Source organism: Desmodus rotundus, chromosome 1 (assembly GCF_022682495.2).
Source record: "Desmodus rotundus isolate HL8 chromosome 1, HLdesRot8A.1, whole genome shotgun sequence".
NCBI classification, from domain to species: domain Eukaryota; kingdom Metazoa; phylum Chordata; class Mammalia; order Chiroptera; family Phyllostomidae; genus Desmodus; species Desmodus rotundus.
In genome coordinates, this window is record NC_071387.1 from 47,183,181 (window position 1) to 47,199,066 (window position 15,886).

At 38.4% G+C, this 15,886-nt stretch overlaps 1 protein-coding gene and 1 pseudogene across 13 annotated transcripts in view; both read left to right on the forward strand.

Moving 5' to 3' along the window:
- Window positions 1-15,886, forward strand: part of TRPM3 (transient receptor potential cation channel subfamily M member 3) — a 495,102-nt gene that overhangs the window by 166,422 nt on the left and 312,794 nt on the right. The window lies entirely within an intron of this gene.
- LOC112300217 (small ribosomal subunit protein eS6-like) lies at window positions 4,337-5,075 on the forward strand (annotated as a pseudogene).

Here is a 15,886-nt window from a genome sequence, read left to right on the forward strand (position 1 = left end):
ATAAAGAAATGAATGTCTAATGGTGGAATTTCAGCTACTGAGACACCTTGGTAGAGGTAGAAAGGAATAATGTTACCAATAACTGGCAACATTTTATGATGCAAAGGGAACTGAAATGGGCATCACTATTTAAGGAATGTTTAGAGGTCGGAAAACTTGCAAAGTCTAAGAAAGAATCAGCAGAGAGATAGGAGGAAAACCAGGATTAAATAGAGACATACTCACCAAATGTAGAGAGTATCAAGGAGGAAGGCACAGTTGGCTTCCTCCTGACAGATGTGCAGAGGGCTCATCAAAGATGACACCCATAAAGTCTGCAGTGGCGTTAGCAACAAAGAGTCAGTGGTGGCCTTCGAGAGAGCTGGCTCAGGGCACAGCAAGCTGAAAAGGGAATATGGCCTGAGAAAGTGGAGATCACATGGCTACTCCGCACTTGAATTGGTTCTTTGAAATATGTTCACATCTCTGTAGTTTTTGAAGCAACCTCACCCGACAACTCAAATCTCGGAATAAAAATCATTGAGCATTCTAACTCCCTCAGTACCTTGGAGACCCAGCCCTAAGTACCCAGCACCATTATAGTGATGCAGCTCTATGTTCTGTTTCCCATCCCAGCAGATGTAAATCTCCTAAAAATGGTCATTCAAATCCTTCTTACTTACTGGTCAAAATATACTGAGACGCTGTAATAGGAAAAGAAGATTCTCATAGGAAAGTGGCACATTAAAGAACAAATCCTCAGAAAATCACTAACAGGTAAAATATTCAGAGCTTTATTAGATTATAATAGGAGTTCTTTAGAAGCAGCCCCCTCCCCAAATATTGCTGGCTTTTTACTCTGAGAATCCAGTTAGGGTCTGAGCTGTTTTCTGTAGGTTCTATTAGAGTCACAAGGGATCACAAATACAATTGCTTAAGCTCCCATAATCCAAGATCTTAAAAAAAAAAAAAAGACTTTATTTATTTATTTTTAGAGAGGGGAAGGGAGGGAGAAAGAAAGGGAGAAAAACATCAATGTGTGGTGGCCTCTTGAGGGTCCCCTACTGGCCCTCAACCCAGGCTCGTGCCCTGCCTGGGAATCAAACCAACGACCCTTTGGTTCACAGGCCAGTGCTCAGTCCACTGATCCACACCAGCCAGGGCTCCAAGAACTTTTTAAAAAAAGATTTCACAGTCTTCCCAGTGAACATTCTGATTTCTCTTCAGTGACAGCCACATTTTCAGTCAGCCACATTTTGAGACTGCTTTTCTAATGAGATTTCCACACGAGTCAGTGAAATGCGCTACTTTATTTATTTGAACTCAAGAATGGCAGTCAATTAAAAAAGTGTGATTGTTTTTTGTCCACAGAAAAATTTGTATTGTCTCAGTAACTTTGAACACTTCTTGCTCTAATATATTGCAGTTATTTCAGCAAGAATGAAATTAAATATTCTAAAATATTTCCATGTTTTCTGTCTTCATTAGCATCTTACAATTTAGATCCTCAAAGGAGTGATTTTAGAATCATAAATAAATCTTCTCTTTTAGGGATGGTTATACTGAGGGAGTGGTAGCTAAGCGATTTACCCCAAGATACCAGTTTAAGGCGAATGTGAAAAGGAAAACTAGAGAAGAGAACAGAACCTAAATCTAATTCCTAGCTCAGCACCTGTTTCCATGCCTATCTATCTACTTTAACTAACCAATTCTAAAATTTTATCTCATTTTGAAATGTTCAATTAGGAAAAGAATTTATCTCATCAGTCTTGCCATGTGGCAAAATTGCATCAATATGTATAACAAAACAAATTCATTAATTTCTTCAAAACTCTTTTCAGCAGTTCATGGCACATTCCTCATTGTGTTATTATTGAACAAAAGGATAAGATAGTTGATGCCTCAGGCTGATTTGTTCATAGGTTTTTGAGATAGCAGAGATTGGAAACTGGTGGTAAGCCATACATCTTTTGTATAGCCGGAGAATCTGGGAGTCTGAAAATCTTGATAGATATGAGTTATAGCAGTGAGAGTATAGTGGAATTTCCTGTTTGATGCCAAAGCCTGAAGTCACTTGAACTGAGTTCGAATGAGCTTGGTTTTAATTCACTTCGTCTATAGAGACAGCTTTCCTGAGCAAAGGGAGTGTACCCCTTGAGTCATAATGAAAATCTATTTACTGAGTCAGGAAAAATCAAAGCAGAGGAGGCTTATGTCCAACAAAAGTGCCCAGAACCTTAAGGGTAAAGATCTTAGCTTTCAGTTCATCTGAATCATTACTCAAAACATCCAAGAGCCTGGTGGGGATCAAACCATGACTGGTTTTCATTTGTACTCCTCTACTAACTCACGGTGGTCTTGATTGAATAAATCAATTGTTCTTCAGCTGAGGTTTCCCATTTCCACTAATTCCGCCTGGATTTCTTTATCTGACTCCAAAGATAATAATGAACCTTCTGTCAAGAGCTGCAGAGATACATCCCCATCCTTAGCCAAAGTTTTGCAGGAGATGGACTTAATTCACTTCCTTTATGAAAAGTTCTGTGGCTGCAGGTCTTCGTATAGAATTTAGTGAATGGAGTTGAAGTTTTTGTTTTGTTTTGTTTTAGAAATTCCTGGAAATTGAATCAAAGCAAAGAAATACTATTGTTCACATCTATAGACTAGTACAGTCAATCATTTACTTTTTTACTTACTACACTTATTGAACCTACAGTACATTTATGTCATGCAATCAACATTAAAAATCTTAGAGGCTGATGATTGCAAATTATAAATTTACTTTCATGGAACAATCACCCCAAGAAAGCTCTTTCTTCTACCTTTTGGAGCCAAAGTTAATTCTTTAGCTAAGGCAGTGCCAGGTGTCTTTGGCATTATCAGAAAGCATTTGAAGGAAAGGAAGTGCATAAATGCACAAGTGTTTGCAGGCGTTTTTGTTCTGTCAGTAACTGGACCACTAATACTCTTTTTCCTAAGCCTTGCAGCTTTGAAACATGCTGTAGCAAATTTGGAAACAGGTAGCTGATCTGAGTGAAAAGCCTATCAAAAGATATTAGGATGCAGAGCATTTATCATGCTTGGCAGGGGGCAGGGAATATGTGTTTCCTCTTTTTAATCAGTTCACAAATATAAACTGATTGTGTTTATGTCTTATCCAGAAAACATATTTAAATGTCTACCTATTCTTGACATCAGACTAATTATTAGATGTAGGTAGTTTGTCAGAGTTTCTGGTGCCTAGTGACCCAAACAAATACACAGGGCACACTTCATGGGGAAAGTGAGCAAAGTAGATGTAAAAAGGTAATAGGTAATTTCATGTATCTTCAGTATGTACAGACCAATGATTAGGTGTATTTGCAGGCAACCTGTAAAGTGTGAGCAACTTTCTGTTTAGATGGTATTATTTTCTAATAGATATACATGTTAGATAACTGCACAAATCAGCCTTGTTATCTGAAATACCCCAGCATGTATTCTTTACTTCATCCAGTGTTCATTGAATGCTGTTACAGTCTAGCATCATAGCAGGCACTGACATGCTTCCAAAAACGAGTCAGGTCCTTTGTCTTGGCAGTGCTCCGAGTCTGGCAGGGAAGGCAAACCCATGAACAGACTAAGCACATACAACCTGATAAGTATCACAATGCAGGTATGCTCAAAACTTTCATAGTGCATAATCTTGGTTGTAGGTCTTGCTTTTCAACCCAGCAAAGCTTCCATTTAGAATTGAAGGACAAATAAAGAGCTTCCCAGAAAAGAAAAAGCTAAAGGAGTTCATCACCACCAAACCAGTATTACATGAAATGTTAAAGGGTCTTCTTGAAGAAGAAGGAGAAGAAGAAGAAGGAAGAGAAGAGGAGAAGAAGAAAATGTGAACAATAAAATGGCAATAAATATGTATTTATCATGAATGTAAAGAAACAAAATAAATGAACAAGCAGAACAGAAACAGACTCAAAGATGCAGAGGACATTCTGATGGTTACTGGATTGGAGGAGGCGGTTGGGAGATTGGGTGGAAAAGGTGAAGGGATTAAAAAGTACGAATTGGTAGTAACAAATTAGTCATGGGGGTATAAACTACAGCATAAGGAATACAGTCAGTAATATTCTCAAAGCTGTGTAGGTGTCAGATGGGTACGAGATTTATTGGGACGATCAGTTAGTAAGTTATACAGTGCATAATTACTGGGGAATACACCCAAAACTAATATAATATTATATGTCAACTGTAATTGAAAACTAAAACATGATTTCAAAAAGAGTTTTAGAGTGTAATAAGCCTAGAGAAGAGATACAAACCAACCACTGCTCTTTTTTGTGGTGCCTCAGAGGTGGTTGGCTGCTTCAGGATGAAGCCAAAGATCTCTTTCCCAGCAACTGGCTGCAAGAAACTCATTTAAGAAGATGATGAATGCAAACTTTGTAGCTTTTATAAGAAGCACATGACCACAGAATTTGCTGCTGACAGTGTGGGTGAAGAGTGGAAGGGTTGTGTGGTTTGAATCAGTGGTGGGAGTAACAAACAAGGTTTCCCCATGAAGTAGGGTGTCTTGACCCACAGCTGTGTCTGCCTGCTGCTGAGTAAAGGGCAGTCCTATTACAGACCAAGGAGGACTAGAGAAAGCACAGCTCTGTTCAGGGTTGCATTGTGGATGCCAATCTCAGTGGTCTCAACTCGATCATTGTAAAAAAGGGAGAGAAAGTTATTCTTGGTCTCACTGGTGCTACTATGCCTCGTCATCTGGAGTCCAAAAGAGCTAGCAGAATCAGCAAACTTTTCGGCCTCTCCAAGGATGATGATGTCCACCAATGTGTTGCAAGAAAGGCCCTAAACAAAGAAGGTAAGAAACCTAGGACCAAAGCACCCAAGGTTCAGCATCTTGTTAAACCTGCACATGTCCTGTAACACAAAGGTCAGTCTATTGCTCTGAAACAACGTGCTGTGGAAAATAAGGAAGAGGGTGCAGAATATGCTAAATTTTGACTAAGAGAATGAAGGAGGCCAAAGAAAAATGCCAGGAACAGATTGCCAAGAGATGTAGGTTGTCCTCTCTGAGAGCTTCTACCTTTAAGTCTGAGTCCAGTTAAAAATGAGATTTTCTAAGAATAACAAATAAAAACAAATGTCAAAAAAACCCCACCCCAACTACTTGAAGAATTGGGTTAGTCTTCATAGAACAGGCTCTTTCAGTTGGGTGAGTGGGAATTAATGAGATAGATAAGAGAGGCCATGGTGTGGGACGGAATAAAAGGAGTGGAATGGAGATCATGGTAAAGTTGCAATGTAAGGGCACAGGCAAGTGTTGGAAGAGGAGGCCGTGAAGAACATTGGGGTTCAACTATGAAGGGCTTTCTAACAATTTGCACTTCATTCTCTGAGAACTTGTTACCATGGAAAGAAGAGCCTGCTAGACTGCAAACGTCTCACCTAGAGTTATATCAGCACATGAATACCCAGCTTTTTTGTCATTTATGGCACAATTCATAAAATCCAAGGTTAGGTTTCCCGTAGCTGTGCTCCAACTGCACACTCCTCATTGAAAACACACGGGTGAAAGAAAGATATTCAACTTTTATACTGAGTGAGAAGGAAATTTTACAGTAACAGCCATTTTATGTACATTATTCTGTTTAATTGTTTCAGCAAGTCCAGGGTGGTAGTATTACTACTTCTTCATTTTTAGGATGGGGAAGTTAGAAAACTGAGACTTAGAAAGAATAGGTGACTAGCCCAAATTCACCATCATAATAACTTTACAAGGTACAGTTAATGTATTTCAGGTACTCTGCGTGTATTATGTAACTTCATATGTTGTTTGTTTTAATCTTCACAACCCTATGAGATCATATTTTACTCCCATTTAGTAATGAAGAAACTGAGGCTAAAAAAAGGCTAAATAATTTGCTCATGGTGGCACAGGATTTGAACCCAAGGCCAGCTGATTCCCAAACCTACTTTTTCCTCTGTAACTGCCACTTACACTTGCAAAGCAAATCTGAAATGCTCTCAGTTTTAACTAGGCCTAATCCTAGAATTATCCAATATGTTTTTCTTGCCAAATCCTCCCACTGTCCTTCCATATTGTAGACTTATTGTATGTCCTTTTTTGTTATTCCTGAGTCTTCTGAAGCTCAGCACACATTGATGCTGTTCCGTGCATTCCACAGATTTTTGGTACACTTATGAAAAGATTTTGACAAATACATCTTTTGGACAGCAAGAGAAGTCCCTTTAGCATCCAGCAGGTTGGTAAAAACAATGGAGTCCAGGGAATGCAGTTACGTGGCTTCCTTAACTTCAGGAGCTAAGTTTAGTGAACAAGTTTATGCACTAAGTGGAATATTCAATTACATGCTCATTTAGTGTAGAAACGCCCTTACATATGTGTTAGGCAAACTTCCAGATTTATCACAGTTTTTCATTTTAAAGTTTTACATGAATACAAAAAGCATTGATGAAAATACTAAAAGGTTTGTCATGGGGAAAAAACAGCACCATTTTCCCTAGAGTTCATTTTTTTCCATTTCTTTCTAATGATCCTTCTATGCTGCAAAAAAAAAATTATAGCACAAAACAAAAAGTGAAATGGTGAATAATCCTGTCTTTCACTTTTATTTAAATGAAATGCTTTCTTCAAACTTTATTTTATTGTTCTTATTTATAAGCTGGTAGGTATACATCTTTGGGTTTAGTTGTATTTTCTGGGTTCTGTCTCTACTCAGTGTTAGCCATCAAGAGCTTACATTTATGAAGCCATTCTTATTTCTTAATTATGGACATATTTTTCTTATGCATTTTGAATACACTGTCTTAAAATTACTTAGCTTTTTAAAAAATTGTTGTTTGATTACAGTTGTCCCCATTTTCCCCCATTACTCTCCACCACCCTACCCGCCTCTCCTCCCACATCCAATCCTCCTCTCCCATGTGTCTTTGTCTATGGCTTGTTTATACATGTTTTGCATTTTTATTTTTGTTTCTCGAATGCTCTCAGAATGTTCTTGTATTCTTTCCAAATGCAAACTACACATTTAAATCACTTTAAAAACTTATAACTTACACATGTATATAAGTTCTTTTACTATAAAGATAATTATTATGCCAGAAACCCTACTGTGCATAGGTTTCTGCAGAATCTGGACATTGTCTACTGGTTGCTTAGCTCATTCATAAAATGTAGGAAACAATTCCATTACATTCAAAAACCAAAATCGCTTTTGCGGGGAGAAAAGTAAATAGGCTCCCTTATCAACCCAGAGTTTGGAAGTTATTGGAGTCCCAATGATTAAAGTTATCTACATTTTCTCAGCACTGATTATTTCATTTGCTCTATATGAATATGTATATTGTATTTTTCCTCAAATATTTTTCTTTATTCTGTTTTTCCTAATCTCAACTGAACACACGATTTTTTGTCTTGTTTTCAATGAATTTTTTAAATGGACAGTATTCTTTTGCGAAAGTGTATGGAAACCACTTTTGATACTGAGGTGGGTTGAGGTTCAGTCATATTTCATTGCACGAAAAAAGCCACACGGCTGTGTTCCAGGACACCGTCGCTCCTCAGTCCTCACGCGCTTTATTTCGTAGCCCCTCCTGACATAACACTGATAAGAATCTGTGGTGTCCTGCTCTCTCCTTAACATTTTATTTATTGTGGGCTCAAACATTAAAATACTGTGGCTTACCTGTTAATATTTAAATACACAAAATAGGTCAATAATATACATGGTACATTTTTTAACAATAAAAAAACAATTAGAAGAAAACAGTGATTAAAGATGATAAAATGATGTGTAAAATTCACCCCGAGAAACAATTTCCATGGAGCTGCTGAATCCTCACATAGGACCTTCTGTAATCAGAATTAAGTGACAAGGTGGACAATTTCTTGAACTACAATCTTGAAAAAAATAATGAGAATAACTTGCCACCATTTACTGCATGTTCTCTGTGTAAGGCCATATGCTAGACACTTTACAAATGTGACTAATATTTCTATTACATTGTTTTTTCCCACAATCCTTCATTGTGTCTGTAGATCTCTTCATTTCTCCCCCTCCAGCCCCAAGCAAATGGGTGTAGGAAGAAAAACTGTAGGAAGCCCAAGGTATTGCATCCTAACTCCAGTGCTTAACTACCTTTAGGATTTGTACTTTCTCTCTTCATGTTCTCTGAGCCTCATTTGCTGCACAAGGAAGGTGGGAATAAAATATTCATGTCATAAAATTCATGCTCAGGAACAAATTATATTATGTACACCCAGAAGTTGATACTGAAGATTCCGCAATTTCTTTCTCTTCTAGCAGACAGACAAGGAGCTGAAAAGAGCTGAAGTGAAGGTCTGGAAAGGAAGACAGCAAAGTGTCCTTAAAAAGCAAAAAAAAAAAAAAAAAAAAACGTTTTAAGTATGATAAAAGCATTTGGAGAAGCTTTTGGTTAAGACAAGGACCCTGTGGCAGAAAGTGAGGGAGGAGCAGTTGCTTCCCTGACCACAGTAAGGATCATCCAACACCAGCTGAAAAGAAACTCAGCCAGCACCCGGTAGAATGTGTGATTTTGGATAGAATTGTCCTCGGGGCCCACCCAGAACATCTGATTTTGTAAAACTGACTTTCCCAGTGGCTTGGGCTCCAAAGAATGAAAAAGTCAAAGGAAGAATTGTATTTAAGAGATAAGGCAAAAGAAAAAGAAAAAAAAAAACACCCAGGGGGGCAATGATTAAGATCATTGAAACTTAACAGCTGCCACTAAATAAAAAGCTGCATTCCAGCATTTGTGAGTATGGCTAGAAAACCCATGAGAACATGGAATGCTTTCTCTCCCGAGTATGTGCTGAGTCTTTCCTGGACTGTAGAGGAAGCCACGGTTGGCTGGCTGACTGGGAATCATAATAATTCTCATCACACATTCTGCTGTGCCAGAACAGGAACTGAGGCCTTTTTCTAGGGACAGCTTGGTTGCAAAATACAGAAACCCATTTAAGCTAGATTCTAGGGTAGGCACTGGCAGAGAGGAAAGTTCAGCTGTGAGGAAAGTTCAGCCAGGTCTCAAGGTTGCATGATTCCCACTCCATCTTCTCTCCACACACCTGCTTTGTCTTCCCACATCTCTCTGCAGATCATGTTTCTCAGAGCTTCTCGGTGTCTACTCCTCCATGCCATCAGTGGCTCAGGTTTGTCATGATGGGTTTTTTCCCTCACCCTAGGACATTTTCTTCATTGCTTTTAGAGAGAAGGAGAGAGAGAGACACATTGATTGGTTGCCTTCTCATATGTACCTAGACTGAAGATCAAACCTACAACCCAGGTGTGTGCCTTGACCAGGAATCAAACCCACAGCCTTCCATTCTACGGGACAATGTTCTAACCAAATGAGCCACACAGGCCAGGGCATTATGATGTTATTTTGAATCCAGTTGAACAAGTTCAGCTGCCAGACACCAGGAAGTAAACAGAGGCAATCCAATGTTGAAAGTCAGTGTCACAAGAGCTCCAGTGCTCCATACTGTCTTAACTATATTTTGTGTATGTGTCTTAGATTAAATTCTCAAGAACAGACACCATCATTGGCTGCACTTAATCTCTAAATGGCTTTCCTTGGGATTAGGGAACTGTAGCCAGGGAGTGAAAATCACATCTATTAAATCTGACTGTCCCTAAGACCAACCTCGTAGCAGAAATTGAAGAGAAGGCAATTTTTTAAGTGGAATGAGGGGACATGGTCTGTTCAAACAAGTCCTAATATTGCTAATAGAGCTTTAGCCAGCAATCCTGCAGACGGCATTATCTGCAAGTCACAAACAAGGAAACTGAGGCTTCACACCATTAAAGCTTCTTCCCGATGTCCCTTACCTAGAGAGTTAACTGACATTTGATGCTAGATCCATCTCTCAGACCTCAAAGCCCACGCTCTTCCCATTTTGCCTTCCCAGCTAAACACCCAGATGGCCTGCAAAGATGGGACAGTTAGTTTGAAGTCATAAGAACTCAGAAAGAATTAAGGTTTCCAAAATAGCTTCTGTGCTTCCAAGCAGTGTAGTCACTATCTTGGAAATAAGAGATGTCTAAGGAAAGTTCTTAATAAAAAGTAAATAGTGCTTATAAATGCTATTAGAAACAATTAATTAGTGGGAGGTGAGAAATCTGTTCCAAAGCTCAAAACAGACTGGAGGCAATCTAGATTAGGGGAAGGAAGGACAATACCTAAAGGAAAAGAGACCTGGAGTGATTGCACCTCGCTCAGAATTTTGCCCTCAATCACTTCTGCTGGTGGGGCCAGTCAGGTGCTGTGACTATGCCAAATCTCCCTTTTGCACACAGTATGGAGCACCTGAGACTCTGTGCCCAAACCATAAAAGAAACACTGGAAGGCTGGATCCAGGAGAAAAGTATTCAGAAAGTTCTTCCTAATAACAAAGATCATTAAACCAACCACCAGAAACTGGCAATCCAAGAAAGTATGTAATGAAAAGTATGTTATTCTCTCTTCATGAGAAAATCTTGATGTACTTTTTCTAATTTACAAAATTAAATGGGGAGATTTAGATGCCTTCAAGTCTTTGCCAGGTGCGTTGACATTCCTTTCCCTTTCTCCTGCTGTGAATTTCCTGAGGTTTTTTATAGCTGTCTGACACTTGCTCTGTGGATGTATTTAACAACATCATTCAGCGAGCGATCATTAGTGTCTTATCTGCAGCTTAATGTACTTTTACCTCCTGCATGCAGAACGTGATAGTATGAAAGTGAACTTGAATTTTCATAAAAATGTACAGAGACACTCTCTCTCAAGTGTCCTTATAATAGAACTTTTTCTGTAGCCCCGTCAGCACCCGTGGAAAGAGAACTAGAGTACAATAAATTCAGATAACGTGGTGAAAACAGGAAAACCTTTCAATATGTCGGTAATAAAGTATAGCATCAAACCTTGAAACGTAAGACTGAACCCTTCAGCTATGACAGTCATGGTGAATTCTAGAATAAACTTTAATGTCACTTGAAGAGGAATTTCCTTAGATACGATTCACGTTGAGGTTAGCATTCAACCATTCAGCTGGACATTTTCTGATTAAATCCATTAACTGTACTGAAGAGAGCTGTCAACACAGGCCTCCTCTGATTGGAAGATTTAGTGCACATGTTCTTCAGTGTGGGTTATTTGAGATCTCAGATCTACAAGGGTGCTGATCCCTGTGCAAACTTAGCCTTCGAATGCCTTCCTTGAGCACTGGGACGGAGATCGCCCAGCAGTTATGGCGTGTGCAGGAGCAGCCCAGCCAAATGCACCCGATGGATATGCAGAAGACTAAGTAAACCGACGTGTACATTGAAGCCCCATACTGCCATACTGTGATGTGAGCTAGGGGGCATTTTGTTCATTTTTTGTTTTCGTTTTTGCAGCAATAGTGTTTCTTTGAAGCAGTACTATGGGAAGAAAAATTGTGGCTTTTTTCTAGGATGTTTCAAGACCTATCTTTGTTATCTGCCTGCCTGTTTTCAAAATACCTAACATTTCCTTTTGGGAGAATCTACTTTTTTTTTTTTTTTCGAGTATCTCTGTGGGATCATATGTACATGTGTGATTTTGCAAGAAAAGGATGCCTATTGGGTTGACCAAAACGTTTGATTGTTTTCTGTAAGGTGGCTCTAGTAGCACTTAGTTGTCTTTAACTTCATTTGAAACAGTTTTGTTAGAATGTATTGTAACAGCTGCTGTATCTTGCATTTAAAAAAGAACTTACCAAAATTGGTAAATTTTTCTGTAGCCATTTTAATATTGATGATGGAAGAAAATACACAACATTTTCATCATGTTATGCTTTATTATTTCAAGGAAGGTAAAACGCAACTAAAGCACACCAAAAAAATGACTTGTGCAGTTTATGGAGAAGGTGCCGTGACTGATCAAACCTGTCTAAAGTAGCTTGTGAAGTTTCATGCTGGAGACCTCTCAATGGATGATGCTCTACAGTTGGGTAGATCAGGTGAAGTTGATACTGATCAAATTGAGACATTAATTAAGAACAATCAACATTATATCTTGTGGTAGATAGCTGACATACTCAAAATATCCAAATCAATAAAGTTATTGGTGAAAATTAAAAAATGTCTTTTATTTTACAGAAAGACTAAATAAACTTTTTGGCCAATCTAATACATTAGTATCTCTGTATTCTATAACCACTTTAAAAATGAATGTAGATAACTCCATAAATAAATACATTCGTTTGGGCTAGACCCGAGATATTTCACAAATACTGTTGTATCTCTCTCTGGTCTTGAGGGCACTTCACTCGGAAGGTCACACAAGACCCCAAACCCAAATTTGTAATTTATTTCCATTTCTTATTAAATTACAAATTTGGGGAGGAAACCATCATACATAGGTCCTCTGCTTATCAATATCATTGATCATCAATCTCTTTGCCAGCAGCCTATAGATTGTTTCTGGACTTCTTGAAATATGGCTGACTTTTCTGAGTGGATTACTAACAGCTGAGATATGCAGATTGTAATGGATTTTAAAGATGGCTTTTTGTTGCATTTTGTTTTGTTTTTCAAGCACATCTTTTTTTCTTTCCTAGTTATGAGTACATCATAGGATTTCTGTTTTCCCATTTTTTTTATTTTTTATTTTTTTATTATTGTTCAATTACAGTTGTCCCCATTTCCCCCCCCCCACCATTACACTCCCCTGCCCTCCCCACCCCCACCTCCTGCATTCAATCTCCCCACCTTGTCTTTGTCCATGGGCCCTTTTACACGTTCCTTAACTTCACCCTTCCCCTTCTTTGTGCCATTACTCCCTCCCCTCTCCCCTCTGGTTACTGTCAGTGTGTTTTTTATTTCAATGTCTCTGATTGTATTCTTCTCGCTTGTTTGTTTTGTTGATTAGGTTCCAATTTTAGGTGAGATCCTGTGGTATTTGTCTTTTACTGCCTGGCTTACTTCACTTAGCATAACGCTCTCCAGTTCCACCTATGCTGTTGTGAAGGGTAGGAGGCTCCCTCTTTCTTTCTGCTGCGTAGTATTCCATTGTGTAAATGTACCATAGTTTTTGATCCACTCATTTACCAATGGGCACTTAGGTTGCTTCCAGCACTTGGCTATTGTAAATTGTGCTGCTATGGACATTGGGGTGCATAGGTTCTTTTGACTTGGTGTTTCAGGATTCTTGGGGTATAATCCCAGCAATGGAATTGCAGGGCCAGATCATAGGATTTCTTATTGAAACTAAGCCCTCACCTAAACTAAGAATTTCCAGAGAAGTTTGACTGGCCTAGTTTTTACATCGTAAGTAGTTTCTGAACTGAGGAAAGGGGCTCTTTTCTTCCAAGCTCTAACTGTATTTAAGGGAACGTCTAACCTGTACTGACAATGAGGATTTGTCTCCATTGTTCTGGCAGAAAGGAGATATTGTGCTTCTTCATCCATATTTTTAAAAAATTTTTAAATTATTCACCCATCTTAATATTAAATTATCTTGGAAAATGAGTCACTGCTTATACTCTATCTGATTCATATTATACTAACTTCTGTTCTGTGATATCTAGCATAGAAAAATATAGAATCTGTATAATGATTCATAATCTTTTAACAATTACAATTTTTAAGACCCATCTCTGACTCTCACAGCCTCCCCAAAACACTTACCTCTGTTTCTCTGGGAAGAAGGTCTGTTTAGTACATCTTTGCTGTAGGGTGATGATTCATAATTTATTTGTCCTCAGTACTTTGGAAACACATTGTTCCCATCGACATTGTACAAAGACTTGTTTCGTGTTTGAAGTATGCTGTCTCATTTTCAGGTTCAATTTTGGGTCTGTGAGCAATTTTGATAATACTGTGTGCAAAGTTGACTTCATTGAACAACGTTAGGCAATCCTGCTCAAATCCATCAAAACTAATAATTTTCTGTGGTGCAGATTTAAATGTTGGAAAAACAGCACCATCTGCTGGAGAGGGGCTGGTAGGGCAATAAATGCTTACCAACTACTGGAGAATGCGCAGGCCATTTAAATCCTGGACAGAAAAATGCTTGTCCATGTTCAAGTAACTCACATTATGAGATGGAAGTTGCATTGTTTCAATGATAATGAGGCATTATGGTTCAGTGGTAAGAGCACAGAATGAAGGTATATTTCTTGTCTTGATTTAATCTTCATCTTTTTTTTTTTTTAATCTGTGTAACCTCGAGGAAATTACTTCTTCAAAATAACAGTTCCTTATATGGGTCTTGGGAGTAGGGTGGGTGATAGCACCTGAACTTCCCACCTCACATTAGTCATCTGAGAGAATGGCTGTCACAGTGATGAGGTCATTCTATTGAAACAGCTCTGTACCCTCTAAGTCACGTTACAGCTGAGATGTCAGTACTAGTGTTAGCGTGTCAAATTTTAACTCAGCAAGATGTGTTAATAGTAGAAACAGTACAAGCATGATGAATACTCTGATACGCTGTCGGAGAGAATGTTAATTGAGAAAGTGATTTGGTAACAAGAGGAAGAGCTTTAAAAACATTCATTTCATTTGAGTCAGTAATTGTACTTCTAGGAAATCATTGCAGTAATGGAAACAAATTTATAGTCATGTATGTTCATGCCAACATTATTTACAGTGCTGAAGTACTGGAAACACAACTGATGACCGTCAGTAAGAAACAAATCACGCGATAAAATACCGTGCAGCATTTAGTGTCCTGTTTTGAGGAATCATGATATGCAGAAATATTCACAGTATAATTAGAAGTAAAAAAATATATAGACATGAAAGTAGATGGCCAGTGTGAATATAATTTTGGACGGAAAATGAACAGAGGGAATCGAAAATGGAAAAAAATGTATTGATAGACATGCAGCAAAATGTTAACAGTGGTTATCTCTATTTACACTGTCAGCACCGTCGACATTTTGGGCCATGTAATTCTTCGTTGTGTGTGTGGGGGAGGTTGTCCCGCGCATTGGAGAATGTTTAGCAGCATCCCTGGCCTCTGCACACTGAATGTCCTGGCACTGTTTTCCCCAATGTGACAATCAAATATGTCTGCAGACATTTCCAAATGTCCTCTGGAGTCCCAGTGTACCCTCAGTGAAAACCACTGATTTAAAGAAAAGTAGTAAAAATAAATAAAGTTATTTCTGTGCTTGTACACCACTAAACCCAGCTTAATCAGTAAGCTGGTTATAAGACTCAGAGAAATTCAAAAGGGACTACTCTCTCTCCAAGGTCTTACCTAAAGGAGTTCTTAGGAAATGGATTTGAGATCTGGCAAGAAGAACTCATAGGAGATACATATCTATGCACAGATTAAAGGGAAAATTTTTGACCTATGACCCTTAGGAATTTAAGTATTCTTTTCCTTTGTACTAACTGCATTGCTTCATAGTCATTTCTTGGCAAAGAGACTAAATTCTCATCACTGACAGGTGATGATGAATGACTTATTTTTTTCTTCTTTGTACTTTCTACATTTTTTTATATTTTTCTACAGTTAACATGAATTAATTTGTCATCAGGGGGAAAATGGGTTTTCAGAAACCTGTGAAGCAGAGTAGGAAGCAAATGCTTGAATTGTGTCTGGTGGTGTCCTGATGTTCCTGGTGAAAGTTACCTTCTCTTAGTGACCCTGTCATCATCTTAAAATAGGACTCCACCTGCAAACCCGCCATAGCAAATATGAGCTTCTGTTGAAAAGTATAAAATGGCTTAAAAATGAAAACGCATGGTTATCTTAAGGAACATTTACCTTCAGGTTTTTTTTAGGCTTCTTCCTCATTAACTAGTTTATCCAAATTGTCAAAGAAATTGATAAGCCAAACAATTTATAGGCTCCGGTTAATTGTCCCTGGATAGGCACCACAGTTAAAATAGGCACAATAGGTTATTCCTTCTAGAAATCC